At 38.9% G+C, this 21,176-nt stretch overlaps 1 pseudogene; it reads left to right on the top strand.

Annotated features, from left to right (window-relative positions):
* The first annotated feature begins 1,323 nt into the window (after positions 1–1,323).
* On the top strand, positions 1,324–12,461 carry LOC115421256 (peroxisomal succinyl-coenzyme A thioesterase-like; annotated as a pseudogene).
* Positions 12,462–21,176: the final 8,715 nt, after the last annotated feature.

Here is a 21,176-nt window from a genome sequence, read left to right as displayed (position 1 = left end):
ACAAACATAAACTGTTCTTTTTATGGGGACCATCTAGAGCAGGGGTGTCGAACTCATTTTCTTTCAGGGGCCACATTCAGCTAAATTTGATCTGAATTGGGCCGAACCAGTAAAATAATAACATAATAATATAATGTTTACGTCTACAAACCATCCTTTCAAACAACAATAATAACGTGAACAAACTGAAACAATAAGTGTGATTTTAACAATATTGTGCTTCAGTTTATCATTTCCACATGTTCATCACTGTGGGTCTACAAATACACAAAACATTCGATATCAGGCAGAATAATGTTAACATTGTACTTCTCTTAAAACATTTCAGGTTCATATTTGTTCAGGTTATTCACATTTTTTGTGAAATTATACTTTGTTTTAATGTAAATACATGAAAATATTTACCTTTACTAAGAGAAAAAAATTGGAGTTGTGAGAATTTCTTGATTACTATGATAGTATTTTACTGGTTTGACCCACTTGAGATTGAATTGGTCTGAATGTGGAACCTGAACTAAAAGGATTGTTAATATCTTAGTGTAATTTTTGCATTTCACAACTTCATCCTAAGGGCTGGACTGGACCCTTTGGCAGGCTGGATTTGGCCCCCAGGGCCACATGTTTGACACCTGTGATCTAGAGACTGTGCTGCTCCTATTTTGACATTGTTTATACACCAAGAAACTATGGAGGGACTTCAGTAGATTCATTATCAACAATGTTTTCCGAAACTTTGTCATGTCGTGGAAAAATGTATTATTTAGTTTTTGCAGATACCCCAAAAAGGAAAAAAATAAATAAAGTTTATTATTATTTTTTTTTTTACAATTAATTTATTTCTTACTTGCTAAATCTTTCATTCACAAATGTACGTTCTTAAAACAAAATCAAATATTTAGTTTTTGAAAGATGTTGAACTTTATTTAAAGCTTTTATATAAATGTGGAAACAAAAAGGCTTTAAAAAACATTCATGTTTGTTCTGATGTAGACATTGTATTATAATAATATAATCCTTCCGCCAGGCAAACTTGTCATGTTTGATATTGTGAGCCCTTTTAATGGCCTGGCTGGAGCCATAATCTTCTTTAGGCAAACGGATGAGATCCCCTCGGTAAATTCTACAGTTTCCCTCCTTCCTTTTGCCAGTTTGTACATGAACAGTTTAACTCTTGTGCTCATTTTCTTCTGCTGTTTGACTGTTTGTAAATGTACCGCTTTCCGCTCCCCGGCTGCGCGCGCATATCTGCGATGACGTTGCACAGGAACCCTAATTTGCATGGTGACGTCTCAGTGGGCGGAGCCTGAAGCTGCTGTAGTTTGGCATAGGTCATTGTGTACCACAGAGAAGTTTAATGTTTAGCTTTGTACTATTCCTGTATGTGAATACATTTATGTAATAGTGTGTTGTACTGTAGCACCTTAACATCAGAAGAAGCTGCCAAGGACCCTGGACTGGAACTGCCCTGAGGTCAGGTCTCATTCTCCGTAATTTACCAACTCGAACCCCAAGAAATGCGACGAGTTTTGGACTTGGAGCTAAAATTCAGAGAAAGTGTATGGACCTAGCATGAGTATGTAGGATATTCAGACTGTTCAGACCATGTGTTTGGTTTTAAATGATTACTAATGGAGGTCTGTCCTGAATACAGAGCTATGCACAGTGTAATCAGGACTAGATAGTAAATATTATTACATGTGACAGTACTTAATCTGTGTCCGTGTGTTACAGTGTGTTTTCTTCTGTCATATTTACTATAACCTTTGACCCACTTACAGATGCAGTCCTACCTGTATGTAGCACTGGTATAGAGCTGTAAAAGGGGAGTGGACATGAAACTAAACCTTAGCCATTATTAACCGTTTACTTGCAACAATCCCTGCATACCAACTATGATCATACTATTATTTGAAACAGTAGTAGTCTGTTGGAATGGAACTAAGTACTCACTCTTACTCCAATACTGCACCTATGAACAAATTAAAGTATTTTCATTGTCTGCAACTTTATACTTCCACTCAACTGCATTTCTGAGGTGAATATTGTACTTCTCACATTCTCTTCAAGTGAAAAGCACTTATTTTGAAATATTTTTATTTAGTGATTGGGATAAACAGAATGTTATTTATTGTCTTTAAGATATTTAAGGCGTAAAATTACACTATATTTAGTGTGTAGTGTTTGTGAAATAATTTGTGTAATATACTCTGAGTTTGTTTGGTTACCATATTACAGTCAATATTTTTGTTAATTCAAGTGATGGTTATTGTTATTGCCCAGAGCACACCTGGTGGACCTCTACATACCTACACATATACCGTAGGTATGTAGGGATATGACAGACAGACACCTGGAAGAGGACATGTTTTTAAGAAAGGCAGCAGACGCCATGGTCCATTGTCTGTCTGTCGGTCTGCATATTGGTAAAAGAAACTGCACAATTAGACGGTTTTCCCGGAAAACAGTCCTCTGTCTCCCTGCCCAAAATGATATCCTTAGCTACATCTGTGATCATTTGATTTTGAGTTTATTTAGTTTGTGGAGAATTAGCCACTAAAATGAATGAAGGAGAACATGAAGAAATGTCCTACTCCTTCCTCCTGTTTTTCTGAGTTCATGTAAAGCAGGAGTGTCAAATATGCAGCCTGCAGGCCAAAACCAGCCTGCTAAAGGTTCCGATCTGGCTCGTGAGATGAATATGCAAAGTGCAAAAATTATACTGAAGATATAACCAGTCCAGGGTGTTAAAATCATTTCAGTTTCAAACTCCAATTTCCTTCCACGGTGATCTGTGTTGTAATGCACATATGCAAATGATAAACTCAGACATGATATAGTTAAAATCCACTTATTTTTTCTTAAGAAATTTTTGGTTGTCCATGGTTGGTAAGGTTATAAAAAAAAAAATTGGGAGAGGATAAGCTGTAAATGTAAAAAAATATATATAATTTTACTCTTTTGCACTAAAACAAAGCAAAAAAAAAATGGAGTTCTCTGTATTTTTAGGCTATTATGCTATTTGCTCTTATTTTATTGGTCTGGCCCACTTGAGGTCAAATTGGGTTGTATGTGGCTCCTGAACTACAAAGAGTTTGACATCCGTGATGTATTTAGAGAAACATAGTGCTCATAGGACAGTGATACTTTAGTACAGATTCTGGTGGGGTTTTTTTCTTGTGCAGCTTTAGAAATGCAGCAGCCTTAACACTCTGACCCAGCACAAGTCCAAAAACAGGAAAAGAAGTCTTCACCTTTGTGAATTTGTCTGATCTATGCCTCCATTACCAGTCAGATTTGGTTTCATTGTCCAAGTTTGGAGATGCCAGACCATCATAGGTTTGTTCTTCTTTTCAGGTAAGGATGGATAAGAAGAAGCACTGTGTGAAGCTGTCGGTCCAGCCCTCCAGAGCACTAATGGATGAGAAGTTCATTGTCCTGGTGCAAAACGCCCCACCTGGTTTCCAGATGACCATCCACTCCCTCCACCACAGTGAAGATGGACACAGCTGGGAGGCATTTGGTCACTACACTGCAGACGCCACTGGAACAGTAAATGGTGTGAATTAAGTCTCACTGCAGATCTGAAATGTACAGGAACATGTTTCACTCCACAATCCATAAATGTTCTGTTGTTGTTTTACAGTTTCTCAGGATCACAGTGTGGGTGGGACTTATTCTGGTGTGGAACCAATGGGGTTACTGTGGAGCCTCAGACCAGTTCCAGGCAGCAAACCTCACCTCAGGTAGGACTAGAGGGATGAGATGGAACAAAGTACTTTACACCACTACTGTACTTAGTGGTCCAATATGTGTGATTAAGAGCAAACTAATGAAGTGTAAATTACTAATTCGGTTTTGTTATTGTACAATCATTGTTACAACCCAGCTCCGCTAGGGGTTAGAGCGAGTGAAGGAAGTAACAAAAGAAACCGGGAAACTGTGGAAACGTCATACTGGACTTCAAGCAATGTGGATTTTGTGCCGCTCCACTCTTCCTCCAGACTCTGGGACCTTGATTTCCAAATGACATGCAAAATTGACTTTGATCTGAAAAGAGGACTTTGGACTTTCCATAGTCGGTTCTGATTTGGGCTGCCTTGACATCTGTTGGTGTTGGTCCACTGTGTTTTTTGAAGTCCACAGTCATCGCAGCCATCTACCAGGACATTTTGGAACACTTCATGCTTCCCTCTACTGACAAACTTTATGGAGATGCTGATTTCATTTTCCAGCAGGACTTGGCACCTGTCTACACTGTCAAAGGTACCAAAAGCTGGTTCAATGACAATGGTGTTACTGTGACTGATGGACCAGAAAACTCACCTGACTTGAAACCCATAGAGAATCTATGGAGTATTGTCAAGAGGAAGATGAGAGACACCAGATCCAACAATGCAGATGACCTGAAGGCCCCTATCAAACCAACCTGGGCTTCCATTCAACCTGAGCAGTGCCACAGGCTGATCACCTCCATGCCACGACCCACTGATGCAGTAATTCATGTAAAAGGAGGTCCAACCAAGTATTGAGAACATAGAAACGTACATACTTTTCAGAAGCCTGACATTTCTATTTAAAATATCCTTTTTTTGATTTTATGCAATATTCTAATTTTCTGAGACACAGAATTTGGGTTTTCATTATCTGTAGGCCATGAAGATCAAAATCTTAAGAAATAAGGCTTGAAATATTTCGTTCTGTGTCTAAGGAGTCTATATAATATATGGGTTTCACTTTCTGAAATGAGTGACAAAAGATATCAAACTTTTTCACGATATTCAAATTTTTTGAGACGTACCTGTGTTGGCCGGGTGATGTATTGGTAGATCATTAGGGTTGAGAATCGCTCTTTGGTTGCCCTGTCATCTAGGACCAGTTTGTCTTGGGAGACCTTATCAGAGGCTGACGCCCCTGACAACATAGCTCCTAGGATCATTTGGGCACTCAAACCTCTCCGCCACAGCAAGATGGCAATTCAAGGAGGAGGAGTTATTATCCCTTTGACTGAAATATCCAGAACTGACCAACCAAACACAAACTTTAATTAGGTCCTTTCATGTTTATTGTAACCACTGTAGGTGAGTTTGAGACAAGAGGCATTATGTTAGTTGCAGTCTGCAACTTCATTGCTAAATGATAGATATCGCACGCTGAACCTTTTAACACAGAGAATGTACTTATCTGTAATTTCTGCTCCTAGTGTGTTGCAGATCTACCTGTTTTGTTATTATCAGACTTATAAATTCTAGTGAAATTGCTGCAAGTAATGTCCAAAATCAACATTATCTTAACAAAGGGGATATAAAACTAAGAACAGGAGATTGTATTGTTACTTATGTAAACCGCCGCCGTCTTTCCCTCAGGTTTCGGAAGATGAATGTCCAGACTCCTATGGAGGTCACCATCTCAGTGTACCAGGGTCACCAGACTGTATTCGTGGATCAGGTGCAGCTGGCCAGTGTGCTGGTGGAGCGCTGGTACATGGCACCGGGGGTCCGCAGGATCCCTGTCACAGAGTCAAACCTCACTGCCACCCTCTTCCTGCCCCCAGGTAGGACCAAACTTTACATAGAGGGAGTTTTGTCCAAACCAGTGATAGATGGAACATGTATAATGTAGCCAGTGGATTTCTCTATCAGTACAGCCCATGGGTATAGTACCAAAAAGTAGTTTTAGTAGAGGGCAATCAAGAGGTTTTGGCTTCACTTTAGGAATTTCCTCTGGGGATTCATTTGTGTAATTACACTGTTTCCCACAAAGTTGAAAAGTTAGGTCAGATTTATTGTCAGTTTTTGCCATATGTGCATCGCATACAGAAAACTGAAATTAAATTAATACTTTCAGTGCCATGGGCCGATTAAATCGGCTTTACGAATACAACCTTTAAAGTGCCACGGTCCGATCAGATCGGCTTTGGAGAACACGCCACATTTGTGTACAAACAAACCATCCACCCCCATTTCTTTCTCACATTTCGATGACGTTCTTTCTGTGTCCCCCTTTTGAGACCAATCAGACGGGAATTTGAGGTCACGCGACCGAATAATATTTTTATATCTTTTTAATGTTTCTTATTCTCCGGTGTTTCATCAGAGGGAGCCCTCCATGCCGGGGGGCGGCTGTGGACTCCGGGGGCTGTGGCGCCTTCTCTCACTGGGGTCCGCTCCTTTCTGGTGGGTGGGGGTCCCAGTTGGCCCTCTCCCACTAGTTGGGATGCGGGGCTGTGTTGCTGGTGCCTGGTCGCTGGGGTCGGCGGCTGCATCCTGGTGCAGAAGGCTCCCTGAGACAGCGCCTCCTAAATTGATCTTTTACTTTTACTTGTACATTTTTGTTCTGGTCTACCCGTGCTCAGTCAGTCTTCTTAAGTATGTGTGAGCTTGTGGGATTGCATGTATATGTGTGTCTGTGTGTGTGTGTGTGTGTGTGTGTGTGTGTGTGTGCGGGTGAGTGGGTGGGTGTGGGTGGGGGGCGGTACTGATTTTTAAACTGATATGTAAAGCACTTTGTGCTACAGTTTTTAATGTATGAAAAGTGCTATATAAATAAAGATTATTATTATTATTATTATTATAAATTATGCAAATTACGATCAATAATGAATCGGCTGCGTCCGGTGCGTTTTGAATCTAATCAGCAATCGGTCGGATGTTACCGAGCGGTTTTCTGCAGGATTCTTCAAATATTATAAAAACGACGCGAAATACTGAAAAACGGCCAAATTCTGTGGCATTTTTAAGGCTTATTAGCCCCTTAACTGTCTGGCACTTAAAGAGTTAACTAAGGCCCCACGGTGCAAAGTGAAGATATTTGAAAAAAAAAAAGGGAAACCCCCCCCCCCCAAAAAACTATAACCTATAAACACTAAACAGTATAACTATGAACATACAATATAACAATCAACAAATAGCGGGGGGGTTGAAGAGATAATAAATAGACAGTAAAGGGGCCACAGTGAAGTTAAACATCTGAGCTATTGGTAACAGAAGTTACTGATTTAAAGTAGCATGTGCAATATGTGCAATATGTAATAAAGTGGCAAGTGGCTGGAGCAGTCCCTGAGACTGGTGTGTGTGGGGGGGTGAGAGTCTAGGGTTTGAGTGTGTGAGGGGTAGAAGGGGGGGCAGAGCAGGAAGGGCGTTCAGCTTTGTGACAGTCTGGTGGATGAAACTGTCCTTCAGTCTGCTGGTCCTGGCCTGGAGGCTCTGTACTGATGGGAGGAGGCTGAAGAGCCTGTGAGATGGGTAGGTGGGGTCTCTCGTGATGTGGAGGGCTTTTCGGGTGAGGTGATAGGGCTGCATGATATTGGAAAAAACTGACATTGGGATTTTTTTAACCTTTTGTATACCTTATGTATAACCTTATGTATATGTATTGTGATATGAAAAAATACTCAGGAGAATATAATAGCTGTGTGGTGCCGACGTAAATGGTTTAACAAATTACTAGTGTTACCTCTCATTGTGGCAACAACAGCTGCATCCGCACACACCATCATCTTAAAATTGGAGTGTGTATTAAGATTTCAGAGATATAGGTCTGCAAATGTGTAGCAACATGGGTAGAAAATTTGATAAATATGTGCATAGATATGAGTGGGTAATATCAGGAAATAGAGACAGGTCTTCATTTACAGATTAGACCGGCCTCTCATTTGGCTGTCTTTATACACATGGTTTTTGCTACTTCTCTGCTGTTGCTCATCTTAGATTAGGTTCGATAGAACTTTACTGAATTATGGTTCCAGTAGAAGCACAACACTGAATGTATACATCTAAGAAATGTTAAAAGACAAAAAGGAAAGAAAAGAGTAATATAAATAGTTATAGAAATAGTAGTGGAAAAAATGTTCACAGCTTCAAATGAGCAGTAGATTTGTCTGTATCATCAGGGCTTTGTTTGCCCTGAGTTCATACTCTATGGTATGGAGACCCTGACTAGATACATGAAACTCATACTTCATATTTAAATGACATGTAGTGAATCCCCATGACCTTTTATCCTGTAGCTGTTGAAGCATTTTAGTTTGGAAAGTGGTGGAGAGACTGTGGACTGAAAAAAGTAACAGTGGTAGAAGTCGTCCTATGGTTGTATGATTAAAAGAGAACAGCTGGAGAACACCAGGACTGAAGGCTTCACAATGTATCTTTATGTGACTTTCAGGACCTGGACCTTTCCCTGGAGTCCTGGACCTTTGGGGGGGTGGAGGTCAGCTGGTGGAGTATCGTTCAGCACTGCTGGCCTCTCATGGTTTTGCCTCCCTAGCCCTCGACTACCTGACGCCTAAAATCACCTTGAAAACCGGGAAGATGGTAGAAAACGACTACTTTGAGGTTATTTGAGTTATTTTATTAAGCATTAGGGATTAATAAATGAATCAATTTTGAAAGCAGTGACAGAAATTAGGTGGACGGGGAGAGGGAAGTCTGGGCTTCTCTGCTCAGGGTGATGCCCCCACAACCCGGATGGATGGATGGATGAAAGTAATTGCTACTTATGCAGTATTTCCGCACTAGAGTTGTTAATATTTGATGTAATTTTGTGGTCACATTCTGGCATTAACATGATTTTGTTCGATACATTCAAGCACTGACTGCAGACACTGACCTCCATGTAACTGCATGTGTTCTGTGGTCCTCATGTAAATCAGAAGACTTCGAAGACATGTTTGATTAAGATTAGGTATGTTTATTTATAGAGTTAAGTGCAAATAGATTAATGACCAGAGACATCAGATGGATGTGAGTTATTGTACAGTGAAATGAATATGGCAGGAAAAATTTCCTGCTTTTGTCCTTTCGACAGCAGAGCAGCTTCTCCACTGTCTGTCCAGTGTGTGGTGGAGAGGGTACTCATCATTGTCCAGGATGGATATCAGTTTCTTTAGTGTCCTCCTCTCCACCATGGTCTTAAAATTGTCCAGCCTGAGACCTGCTACAGACCCAGCCTTCTTGATAACTTTATCAAGTCTGTTAGTATTGTTGGCTCTGATGCTGCTGCCCCAACAGTCGCAAAGAGATGGCGCTGGCCACAACAGACTGATAGAAGATCTCCAACATCTTGTCGCATATGTTGAAGGATCTCAGCTTCTGCAGAAAATAGAGTCTGCTCATCCTCCTTCTTATATACAGCCTCAGTGTTAGATTTCCAGTCCAGTCTGTTGCTGATCACCACACCCAGGTATTTATAGTCCTCCACCTCCTCCACTCCTTCTGATCCGTAGTGGCTGTGAAGGCGTCATCTTCTTTCTGAAGTCAATATTGCAAGTCTCAAGGATATGAATGTCACCCTAGTCTAAAGTAATGGGAATAATCTTCTGTGTTTATGTGTCTGTGAAATCTGGTGGTCATATAAACCTCAGATAAACTTTTACACAGTACCATTATGAACAGAAGCACATAAAAGCACACATTCACCCAGACACTGTACTGTAGAAAATGTATGGACTTCTGTGAAGGCTCAGTTGGACATTACCAGATAAGGTGAAGGTGAGGGCTTATTCATAGGTTACAATATGCAGTTTCACCACTAGATGTCACTAAATATGACCCATTGAAGCTTTAAAACGATAATATGATCTTAAAGCATCACAGCTTCTGCAGCCAAAGCCAGATAAGGAAACTGAAAACAAACTGCCTATGAAAACTATGAAAACTTCAGCTTATCAATCATTAGTCCCACAAATCCAAAACTAGAGTACAAGCTATTCATCTCAGTCACAGTTTGTAGATATTTAGAAGCATTAACAATGCTGTGTCCTCTTTAAAACTGATTGTCTTCTTCTTGTAGACAGCCTACAAATTCCTGCAGCAGCATCCACAGGTCAGCGGCAGCAGGATCGCCATGATGGGTCTTTCTTTCGGTACCACTATGACCCTGAAGATGGCTGTTTACTCCGAAGTCATGAAGGTAAGGAGAATATGCCTCAGAAATACAGATTACAAATTTAAATTTCTCTTATTCTTCATAATTTTGTCTTTACACCACAGCAACAGTACTTGTCAGAGAGACAAATGAAATGAAAGGAAAGTTAATTTTTTGTGACTATTTTCACATAGATCATTTCCCTATTTGACTGTATGAACCTGTTTTATTACATTAGTTGAATGATTTTTGTTGGAGGTGACTTTATGTTAATATCTAAATATCAAAAGAGTGTGTTTAGGTTTAATCCTCCAGCTCAGCTGTGCGGTGTGTATCAGTGGGAGTCGATATCCAACCAGTTAATGCAACAGTTGAAGAGATTTTCATAATGTTTGACACGTAAGTTGATTTGGTATCAGTAACTAAAGTAAAACTGTAAGAAATGCTTGTATTTTCTCTGTGGACACCACCAGTGATTTGACTGAAATGTCTCACCAATTCCTATCTCCTACTAAACAACTATGTCTTCTGTTTCTATCCAATCAGGAAGTCAGAAAAGACGCGCAGCAGTGAAGAGAACGAAGTAATCTGGCACGATGTGGTGCTGCCAGTCCCCCACGATCCTGGAATGAAAGCGGATGTGAGTCTAACCATTCCTGTGTCTAGACCTTTATTTTTCTCCTTGTGAGACCTCAAAACATGTCTTCACCTTGAATGGCAGGGGAACCCTTTTTTCAATAAATTCATCAAAATTGGCAGATCATTTGACCTTTCTAACAGTAGCAGTGATGGGAGTTTGAAGCAGCTTGACTATTCATCAAACCTTTACTTTAGGTGTATTCACACCTACTTTGGTCCGTTTAAAATGAACCACAGGTTGTTTCCCCGGAAAGTTCGGACTTTTTTTAGGTGTGAATACAAACATGTGAACTCTTGATTTGAATCAAACAAGCAGACACATGTATGACATCACATGACACACATGACACATATTCTTTGTGCTGGGTCACACATTTTTCATATTGGCATCATGATTGTAGGTTAATCACGTGGGATGGTAGCAATTAAACATGGTTCCATTCATTCTGGAAGGACAATTTGGCAGGTTTTGCAATTTTAACTAAATCCACGCAGTGGACTGTGCAGTGGAAGTCATAGCACATCTTCCAAGACCAGGCTGCACATTTTTGCAATAATATATTTGGGTCTATGTCTAAAGCTCTGGGAACATTTTTTTCAAAGTTTCATGATAATAAGTCAGTCAGGTAGTCAATCAGTCATGATAAATATGACAGATATATTGCTGCCCGTACTGTAATGCCATGCCTTGCACTGCATGCATGCACACGGGTACTAATGGAATAAGAACCAGAAACTGAATAAACGATAACCCTCAAAGCAACATGACGTAACACACTTGGATAAACAACATGATAGTTAGCGTGTTCTGTTATTTTAACATTCTAGTTAAGTCCCCTCTGTTGTTTTTAGTTATTTTTTCTAGCAGTTTTGTCATTGTGAATGTTCAGAGCTGCAGCAGGTGCAGACAGCACCAAATGATGTTTGTTTCTTTGCAGGTTGGACGTCTGCAGTGCCCTCTACTGTTGATCGTAGGTGAGGACGATCAGAACTGGGCAGCCCCTGAATCTGCACAAGATGTGAGTTCACAGTAAGGGTCATATTCTGTTTTGAGGATAGTGGTTATTATATTAACAGGATAAATATTAACCATCAACTTGAGTAAAAAAGGATGCCAAAGAGAAAGAATAACAAAGAAAAAGGCTGGAAAAAAAGTGTGAAACCTTCAAGTTGAGGTTGAAAACCAACTGAATTTTATAGCATACAGAAGATTTCCTCCTGAAATATGGTTAATATTTTCACTGATACATCTTTTTTTACCCTAAGCTTTAAGTAGAGCTAAGTGAAAAGATGGTGGTCAGGACAAAAGCTATACTTTTTACATTTTTTTAATCAACTGGTCATTTATATTTTTTTGTAAAAAACTGTTAACCAAGAAGCATACACTGTTGACATGTGTTTATTATGTCATTGAATCTTAAAAATATATTCTTATACACTTCTTTAACCCTTTGTTTGTCAGATAAAGGAGATGATGGAGCAGGCGGGGAACAGTCACCTACTAACCCTCCTGTCATACGCAAACACTGGTCACCTGATCGAACCTCCGTATACGCCACATACTCGAGCCAGCAGGTTCAAACCAGTCGGCTCAAATGAGTTGCGTAAGTTCACCTGAAGAAAATGTTTGCATGCTTCAGTTATACATACATACTTAACACTAGAATCAATGTGTCCTGTTTGTGTACAGTTGTGGTTCTGTGGGGTGGGGAGACGGTGGCTCATTCTCGTGCTCAGGAAGACGCCTGGAGGAAGACACTGGCCTTTCTGCGGGAGAATTTATACAGCAGGAAAAACTCTGCCGTTACCTTCACGTCACACCTGTAACAGAGATCTAGTAAAACACAGATACCTTGACTTTAATCTAATAATAAACAGAGTGTAAATGATTGATAGTTGAACTTTTATATCCTTGCATCTTGTGAATAAACAGACTGAATGTTTTAAATCATTACAATCACATAGAGAACAGTCACACATTCCGTCTAATGATTTCTAAAACATTTGTCAATGTTTTGGCGCCCAAAGTTTGTATGTCAAAGGCTTAGTGTTGCGTTGAAAACATGCACTTAATGTACAACTGAAGTTGTTGGAAGGGAAATTATATTTTGTTTCGGACGGTTTGATTTTTCTCTGTGACATTTATTTTGTGTGATTAAAATGGAAAAATACTTATTTATTAAAATTCCTGAAAACTTATCTGTGACAAATATCTGTCAATAAACATCGACGCCTTCTTAAAATAATCGCCTAAGTCATTTTTTCAGATTTTTCAGGAAACACAAAAAACTGAACCATTTGTTGAATATTTACTAACAATTTAATTGAAACAGTTATAACAACAGATGCCTATTGACATACAAACAACAAGGTCAGTCAAACATGGAACATGAGAGAATTAAATGACTTAGGCAAATTTTCGAACATGCCTTTGTGACTTAGGCAATTTTAAACCTTCTACTCTGTCAGGAATAAAGCATAACTAACAAACTAAACATAATGCTGAGGAGGCGTGTGCATTTCTTCACTTCTCCTTCCAGCTCTTCTTTGCTGGATTCTTGACTGATCCCTATTAGTGTGGCAAATTGTCAAAGAAGTGATGACACTCGACAGGCATGATGGACTTCATTGACTGGAGGTCCTGGAACTTTCTCTCCTTGATTGGCAGAGCACATGGAAACAATCTTATCCATGCCATTGGCCCATTTGGCACCTGTACCCTTTGTGGCAGTTCTTCCCACACAGAGGCTTCTGAGAAGGACAGTCTGAAATGGACCTTGCCTTCACTGCTAAACTGAAGAGCCCGGAAGTCATGCACAGTCGGGTCTCCAGCTTTTTTGCCTGGTCTGATGCTAAAGAAGTAAGATCCATTCAGTTTCAGTAACTCATCGTGCTTGATTACTTTCACATGGTAAGGTGATGGCGTGATTCTTGCAGTCTGGAGTATAATGACATAGTCTCTTGGAGTGAAGATATGTGTAACTATTTTGCGTTCAATTGTGATACGGATCGTATTAAATGGTAGTTGAATGTGACTTTAAATTTTGCTCTACAATGTCAGGTGAATATTATACATCATGAACCAAAATGGAGAAGACAAAAAGTAATGTTGCAGGTTGTTTTGCTTGAAGCATCTTTTATTTTGCAGATGTGTGTCCTCCTTTGTACTGAACGGTCAGTCAGGTTCGAGTGTGCTGAACTCAGAAAAGGTCAGAAAAGATCTTATCTTGCAGCTTTGTGGTAAAAGTGAGCTGAGTTCATCTTGATTATGAACTTAGGGACTTTCTGTGGTCAAGAATTGCTCAAGTGTTAGAACTGGATGTACTTACGGAAACTCTTTGTGGTTTAACTATGCATTGTAAGCTAAACTGTTGGTGCAAATGTCAAACCGAGGTGTGATTAACTCAGGTGAACTTTCTAATGTGTTTTTTGTTAGAATTAGCTAACGTGGAGTTATTGACGTAAGCTGTGACATGTTTTACCCAGCAACAAGTGTTCAACCAATCATTGAGATTATGTACCAAATATGGAAGTCTTCCAAGGGACTGAAGACTATAAAATTGTGATGACGAGATTAGACAAGGGGGGGACAAATAGTGTGTTTGATGCTAGACTAATTGATAACTGACTTCTTTCCTTTTTGTAACCTTTTCCTATGTTTGCCTGAAGCAAAAAAACAAACAATTGCTTTAACTTTTTAAAACCTGTCTTGTTTTTTGGTGAGTTCTTCCATTTCTCCTGGTTTGGTCCTTCCATCCGAAACATAAGTGGTGAGTTTAAATTACGTGACCCCCCTCTGGGCAGCCCGGATTTAACTGGACGGTCAATTTTACGGAAGTATTGGAGTAAGGGAGAAACACTGGTGTCGTGTTCTGCATGGGCACGCAGTTTAAGTCAGAGCAAAGTGGAAAGAGTACCCGGTGTATAAAATATAAAGATGTCTGACGCGGCAAATTCAATGTAATTGTGGTTTTTGAGATTTACTGTTACTGGCATGTTCAAGACAACAGTACTATGCATGCTGTCACACTCCATTTGGTATGACCTGCAACAAGGTATTTTCTGTGTTATTAGTACCCCAGATTTCCTTGCAAGCTCAGAGTATGCATTCGCCACACATGCATTGCGATTCTGATAACCGCAGCCGTCGCTTCATACTATAATCTCCTTGAGTTCTGGATGGCCTTTTGATCACACCTTCAAAATGACGATACTGAAGATGTGCAGACACCTCACTACACAGGTCACCTTCTGATTCGTCCCAAACATAGCAGTAGCCTTCCTTTGATCTGAAGTTGAAAAGGGTAAAGTTATGGACCTGCAGTCTTGTTCTGAAATACAGGCTGCTGGCTTGGGTTTTTGGACACGTAGCACAGCTAGCAAGTCCATTGTCCAAACGGACTTCTCTTCGTTAGCAGAATCCTTGTCCGGATTTCTCTTGCCTCGCTTCATCCTTCTGGTGACGCGTGCGTCATATGCAGCCTTACTGATAATTCCATGTTTGAATGAAGCACAACAATCACACTGATCTTTACGTGGAGTAAATACGGAATAGTCTCCTCATGGAAACAGCCGTGAAATATTGGGCTCCAACAGCCCTCACTCCAGCAGTGCAGCTGCCTGTTGATATTCACGATGTAGTTGGGAGATGGTTTGTGCCTGGGTAAAGGAACTTCTTGTCTTTGTAGGTAGCGTGCTTCTGCAGTAGTGTGAATCAACACTGGGTAGGTCCCTCAACCAGTTCTTAATGAAATCCTTCACATCAGGTTCACCTTTGTCTGCTTGCCACTCTTAGGTCCAGATTTAGATGGCGCCAACTGCTTGTTTTTCAGGGTCGATGGGAGTCTTCAGCCATTTGTAATGGTTCTTTCAGGGAGACCAAGTGTAGAGGAAAAAAGTGGCCTTGCACACTTGAACACTTGTTCCATCTTCAAGCTTCAGTAGTGCAGGACAATGATAAATTGTGTTGGGATCCCTCAGCAACTTTTCTTTGCTTTATGTTAACCTTTGTGACCAAAGTGGTGACGTGTAACCAACATTCTTCCCAGGTGTTCATTGCCCAAATCTTGTCAAATCCCCACTGCCGCTGCTCTTCTGTAAGGACTTGGCAGTCTCGAGTTGAGACTCGCTGACAGAACTTGGAGTTGCAGGGAGGACCCACAGCCTTTGCACTTCTTTCTTTGCCACCTTTGCTCTTGTATGACATTCCTTTGAGACGTTTTCTGCTTGGATTCATTTTGCTTCCATGTTCTTGGACTAAGGCGTTTATTTCTTTTCTTTTTGCCTGTATTTTTTAAATCAACATCCTCATCCTCATGCTGCTGTTCTAAAGTTGTTGCCACCATAGTTAGGCTGTCTTCATTTTCAGGGGCAGAGGACTCATCACAGGTTGGGGTATCGTCCGGATCTTGAATGACATCATCATCATCATCACCATCATCATTTGATATCTCCTCTTCATGGTGTGTTACATGCCAGGCAGTAATCCAGTGCAGGAGTGTTTGTGGGTTTTTCCCTCCTCCTCTCTCTCCTCTCATCTGTCTGCTCTCCAGGTGCCATCACACTGCTTGGCCTGCACCTGTGGGAAGTGGTGGTGGTGGCTAGTCCCATCCCAGGGCACTCCTGTAAAAGGACCATACCTGCAGTGAACGTCCTCTCTTTTCCTCTGTCTGCCTGTGGGAGCTGCTGCTCATGGTCTTCTGCCTGTTACACTGACTTATGCTTAATCATGTGTGGAGTGAGGTTGTGGGCTTAGGTCAGTCAGGGTACCCTATACACTTTCCTACCCGTAAATCACTTTTGTATAGATGCATTAGGTTATAGGTTGGTGCCACTTCTGTCTTTATCTTTTGGTTAAGTTCTTTTTTTAGAAAGGAGTCAGGGTTTTTGGTTTAAGTTCTGTTTTAAGGACAGAATCAGTTTAGGCACATTTTATTGTATTTTTCTGATTTTGGTTGGCACAACCCCTTGTCCCTTCCCTCCTCCACATTATTGATCATTTGTTAGTTTTTGGGTTTTTTGTTCAATAAATCTTTGTCACTTGTTTCCACCTACACTGACTCATCTTCATTTTGATTGTTGGGTTAACGTCTCTTTTACACACCAACAAAGGAGTCGTACCAGTGTGGATGTGTCTGCTTGGCATCTTTAACATCATCCATGGGAGCTGATGCTGCATCATTATCAACATGCTGCATCATCTCTTTAATGACAGTCTCATTGTCATCCTCAGTAGATGAGGACAGGTTGGTGTCATCATTGTCAAGTGCATCTCCTACCAAAATGGAAAAAAAATATCTAAACCCTTCAAAAATGTGTGATCATTCTGAGAAACATGAATTTCCTTGTGGTCAATTGTATTAAGCTATATCTAGGATTCCCAAAATGGTTTGCAAGTGTCCTCTAAACATAGCAGAACAGGCGTACTATAATACCAGTCAAATCATCTTATGATTACTCATATTATGTTTACTGAAATTTTTCATTAGTTTAAAAGCACAAAAGTAAGAGGATCCTTTGTGATTTTTTTCTAGATTGTAGATTACAATACAGTATTAAAATCTTTCTTAATTAGATGATGTACAGTGGAGAAAATTACACAAAAACAATACTGTTTGTTCAAATATTGTTTGATAAGACATAAAAGAGTTAACAGAAAGCTTATCACTTGTAAAAGCCATAGATTATGGAGCCTTTCCACTTTTTGTGCTTTTTAGCTAAATTCCTAAACTGAAATTTTAACTAAAAAGACTGAATAAAAAGATGAAATATTTTGCAATATTTAGTATATTATAGTAAACATCTTCACCTACCAATAGGGAGGAGCCCTGAATATGGAAGTAACGTCAGAAACTGTGTAGAATTTTCTTCTTCTTGAATCAGCCGCCATCTTGAAAAGCTTGTAAAATTGCCGAAGTCCCACTCTTGACACAGACAGTTCTACTAAAGGATAGAATCTGTTGAACTGAGGATGGAGGCAGTTTTACCAGAGGCGGCTGTGGGCTTCCCGGTGAAAACCAAGCATTTTCCAAGCGTAGCTGGATCTGGCGTCGCAGGCTACCCATGTCTTGATCCCGTACTTGGCGGGCTTGTTCGGCATATACTGTCTAAAGGGACATCGCCTAGGGTGTCGGCGGCGAAAGATGTTAGAGAGCAGAGCGTGAGAGAGAGGAGAAAGAAAGAAAGAAAAAAAGACAGAAAGGACACAACAAAATAACTTTATTTATGGGAACACAAAAAAAAAAAATCAAAAAATATAGATATTTTTTTAAATTCATTTCGTTCGTTTTATTCGTTCATTACTATTATTATTATTATCATTATTATTATTTTTATTTTTTATTTTTTCATTCGATCGGCGTCAGGCCTCTGAACGAACCAACTGCTCGTCCGCCGTGACGTGACCCTCTTCAAAATGGTTTAAAAATGTCTGAAATACCTCACATGTGACGAATTGATGCCTTTGGGATTGTTTAGAAGTATTTTAAAACAGAAAAAATTTGGACCAAAATCTTATTTTTTTAATACTTATGATTTTTTGTACCGGTGGGTAAAAAATGACCCTCTTCAAAATGGTTTCAAAATGTCTGAAATACCTCAAAAGTGACTAAATGATGCCTTTGGTAAAATTTAGAACAATTTCTAAGCAAAAAAAAATTCTGGACCAACATCTAATTTTTTTTCCGACCACACCCTTAAGATGTTTTGTACCGGTGGTCGAAAATGACCCTCTTCAAAGGGTTTCGAAATGTCTGAATACCTCACATGTGACTTTTTGATGCCTTTGGAATTATTTAGAAGTGTTTTTATGCAAAAAGAATTTTGAACCAAAATCTCAATTTTTTTCATACCGCGTCCTTACGATTTTTTTTTTTGGTGGTCGAAAATGACCCTCTTCAAAAGGGTTTCAAAATGTCTGAAATACCTCACATGTGACTAATTGATGCCATTGGATTGTTTAGAGAGTTTTTTAGGAAAAAAAATTGTTGGACCAAAATCTCATTTTTTTTTCATATCGCGTCCTTACAATTTTTTCCACCGAAGGTCGAAAATTACCCTCTTCAAAAGGGTTTCAAAAATGTCTGAAATACCTCACATGTGACTATTTGTTTCCTTTTGGATTATTTATATGTTTGTTTGAAGAAAAAAATTTGGACCAAAAATCTCATTTTTTTCATATCGCGTCCTTACGTCGATTTGTTTTCACTGGTGGTGCGAAAATTACCCTCTTCGCAAAGGGTTTTCAAAATGTCTGAATACCTCACATGTGACTATTTGTTTACTCTTGGATTATTTAGACGTGTTTTGAAGAAAAAAATTTTGGACCAAAATCTCTTTTTTGTTTCATACGCGTCCTTAAATTTTTTGTACCGTTGGTCAAAATGACCCTCTTCAAAAGGGTTTCAAATGTCTTAATACCTGCACTTGTGACTGTTTGATGCCTTTGGATTGTTTGAGAAGTATTTTTAAGCAAAAAACATTTTGACCCGAAATCCTCATTTCTTTTCATAACCCGCGTCCTTACGATTTTTTCTAGCGGTGTTCAAAAATGACCCTCTTCAAAAGGGTTTCAAAATGTCTGAAATACCTCACATGTGACTATTTGATGCTATTGGGATTGTTAGAAGTATTTTTAAGGAAAAAAAAATTTAGACCAAAATCTCATTTTTTTTCATACTGCGTCCTTACAATTTTTGTACCGGTGGTCGAAAATGACCCCCTTCAAAAGGGTTTTGAAATGTCTGAAATACATAGCAAGTGGAGTATTTGATGCCCTATGGATTATTTAGAAGTGTTTTTAAGCAAAAAGATTTTGGACCAAAATCTCAATTTATTCATACTGTATCCTTACAATTTTTTTGTACCGGTGGTAAAAATGAACCTCTTCAAAAGGGTTTCAAAATGTCTGAAATACCTCACATGTGACTATTTGATTCCCATTGGAATTGTTTAGAAGTATTTTTAAGCAAAAAGAATTTTGGACCAAAATCTCATTTTTTTTCATACCGCGTCCTTGACAATTTTTTTTTAAAGGTGGTCGAAAAATACCCTCTTCAAAAGGGTGTCAAAATATCTTAAATACCTCACACGTGACTAACTGACGCCATTGGGATTGTTTAGAAGTATTTTTAAGCAAAAAAAATTTGGACCAAAATCTCATTTTTTTTCATACCGCGTCCTTATGATTTTTTGTACCGGTGGTCGAAAATGACCCTCTTCAAAAAGGTGTCGAAATATCTTAAATACCTCACATGTGACTATTTGATGCTATTGGGATTGTTTAGAAGTATTTTTAAGGAAAAAAAAATTTTGGACCAAAATCTCATTTTTTTCATATTTTTCTTTTTTTTTCATATTTTTTTCATTCCTTACGATTTTTGTACCAGTGGTCGAAAATGACCCCCTTCAAAAGGGTTTTGAAAATGTCTGAAATACATCACAAGTGACTAGTTGATGCCTTATGGATTTTTTAGAAGTGTTTTTTTAGCAAAAAGAATTTTGGACCAAAATCACAATTTTTTTCATACCGCGTCCTTACAATTTTTTGTACCGGTGGTAGAAATGACCCTCTTCAAAAGGGTTCCAAAATGTCTGAAATACCTCACATGTGAGTATTTGTTGCCTTGGGATTATTTAGAATTGTTTTTAAGCAAAAAGAATTTTGGACCAAAAATCTCATTTTTTTTCATACCGCGTCCGTAAGATTTTTTGTACCGGTTGTCGAAAATGACCCTCTTCAAAAGGGTTTTTGAAAAGTCTGAAATACCTTATATATGACTATTTGATGCCATTGGGATTGTATAGAAGTATTTTTAAGGAAAAAAAATGTTGGACCAAAATCTAATTTTTTTTCATACCGCGTCCTTACGAATTTTTGTACCGGTGGTCTGAAAATGACCCTCTTCAAAGGGTTTTGAAATGTCTGAAATTGCCTCACATGTGACTATTTGATGCCTTAGGGATTATTTAGAAGTGTTTTTTAAGCAAAAAAAAATTTTGGACCAAAATCTCATTTTTTTCATCCTTACCAATTTTTTGTACCGGTGGTCCGAAAATGACCCCCTTCAAAAGGGTTTTTGAAATGTCTAAAATACATCAAAAGTGACTATTTGATGCCATATTGATTTTTTAGAAGTGTTTTTTAAGGAAAAAAAAATTTTGGAACAAAATCTCAATTTTTTTTCATATTTTTGTTTTTTTTCATATTTTTTTCATTCCTTACGATTTTTTGTATCGGTGGTTCGAAAATGACCCCCTTCAAAAGGGTTTTGAAATGTCTGAAATACATCAAAAGTGACTATTTGATGCCATATAGATTTTTTAGAAGTGTTTTTAAGCAAAAAGAATTTGACCAAAATCTCAATTTTTTTTCATACCGAGTCCTTACAATTTTTTTGTACCAGTGGTCGAAAATGACCCTCTTCAAAAGGGTTTTCAAATGTCTTAAATACCTGACGTGACTATTTTGTGCCTTTGGATTATTTAGAAGTGTTTTGTAAGCAAAAAGAATTTTGGACCAAAATCTCATTTTTTTTCATACCGCGTCCTTACGATTTTTTGTACCGGTGGTCGAAAATGACCCCTCTTCAAAAGGGTTTTCGAAATGTCTGAAATACCTGTTTTATGACTGTTTGATGCCATTGGGATTGTTTAGAAGTGTTTTTAAGGAAAAAAAA

This window comes from Sphaeramia orbicularis, chromosome 6 (genome assembly GCF_902148855.1).
Source record: "Sphaeramia orbicularis chromosome 6, fSphaOr1.1, whole genome shotgun sequence".
NCBI classification, from domain to species: domain Eukaryota; kingdom Metazoa; phylum Chordata; class Actinopteri; order Kurtiformes; family Apogonidae; genus Sphaeramia; species Sphaeramia orbicularis.
The sequence above is the reverse complement of the archived record's forward strand: the minus strand, read 5'-3'. Positions and strand labels throughout refer to the sequence as shown.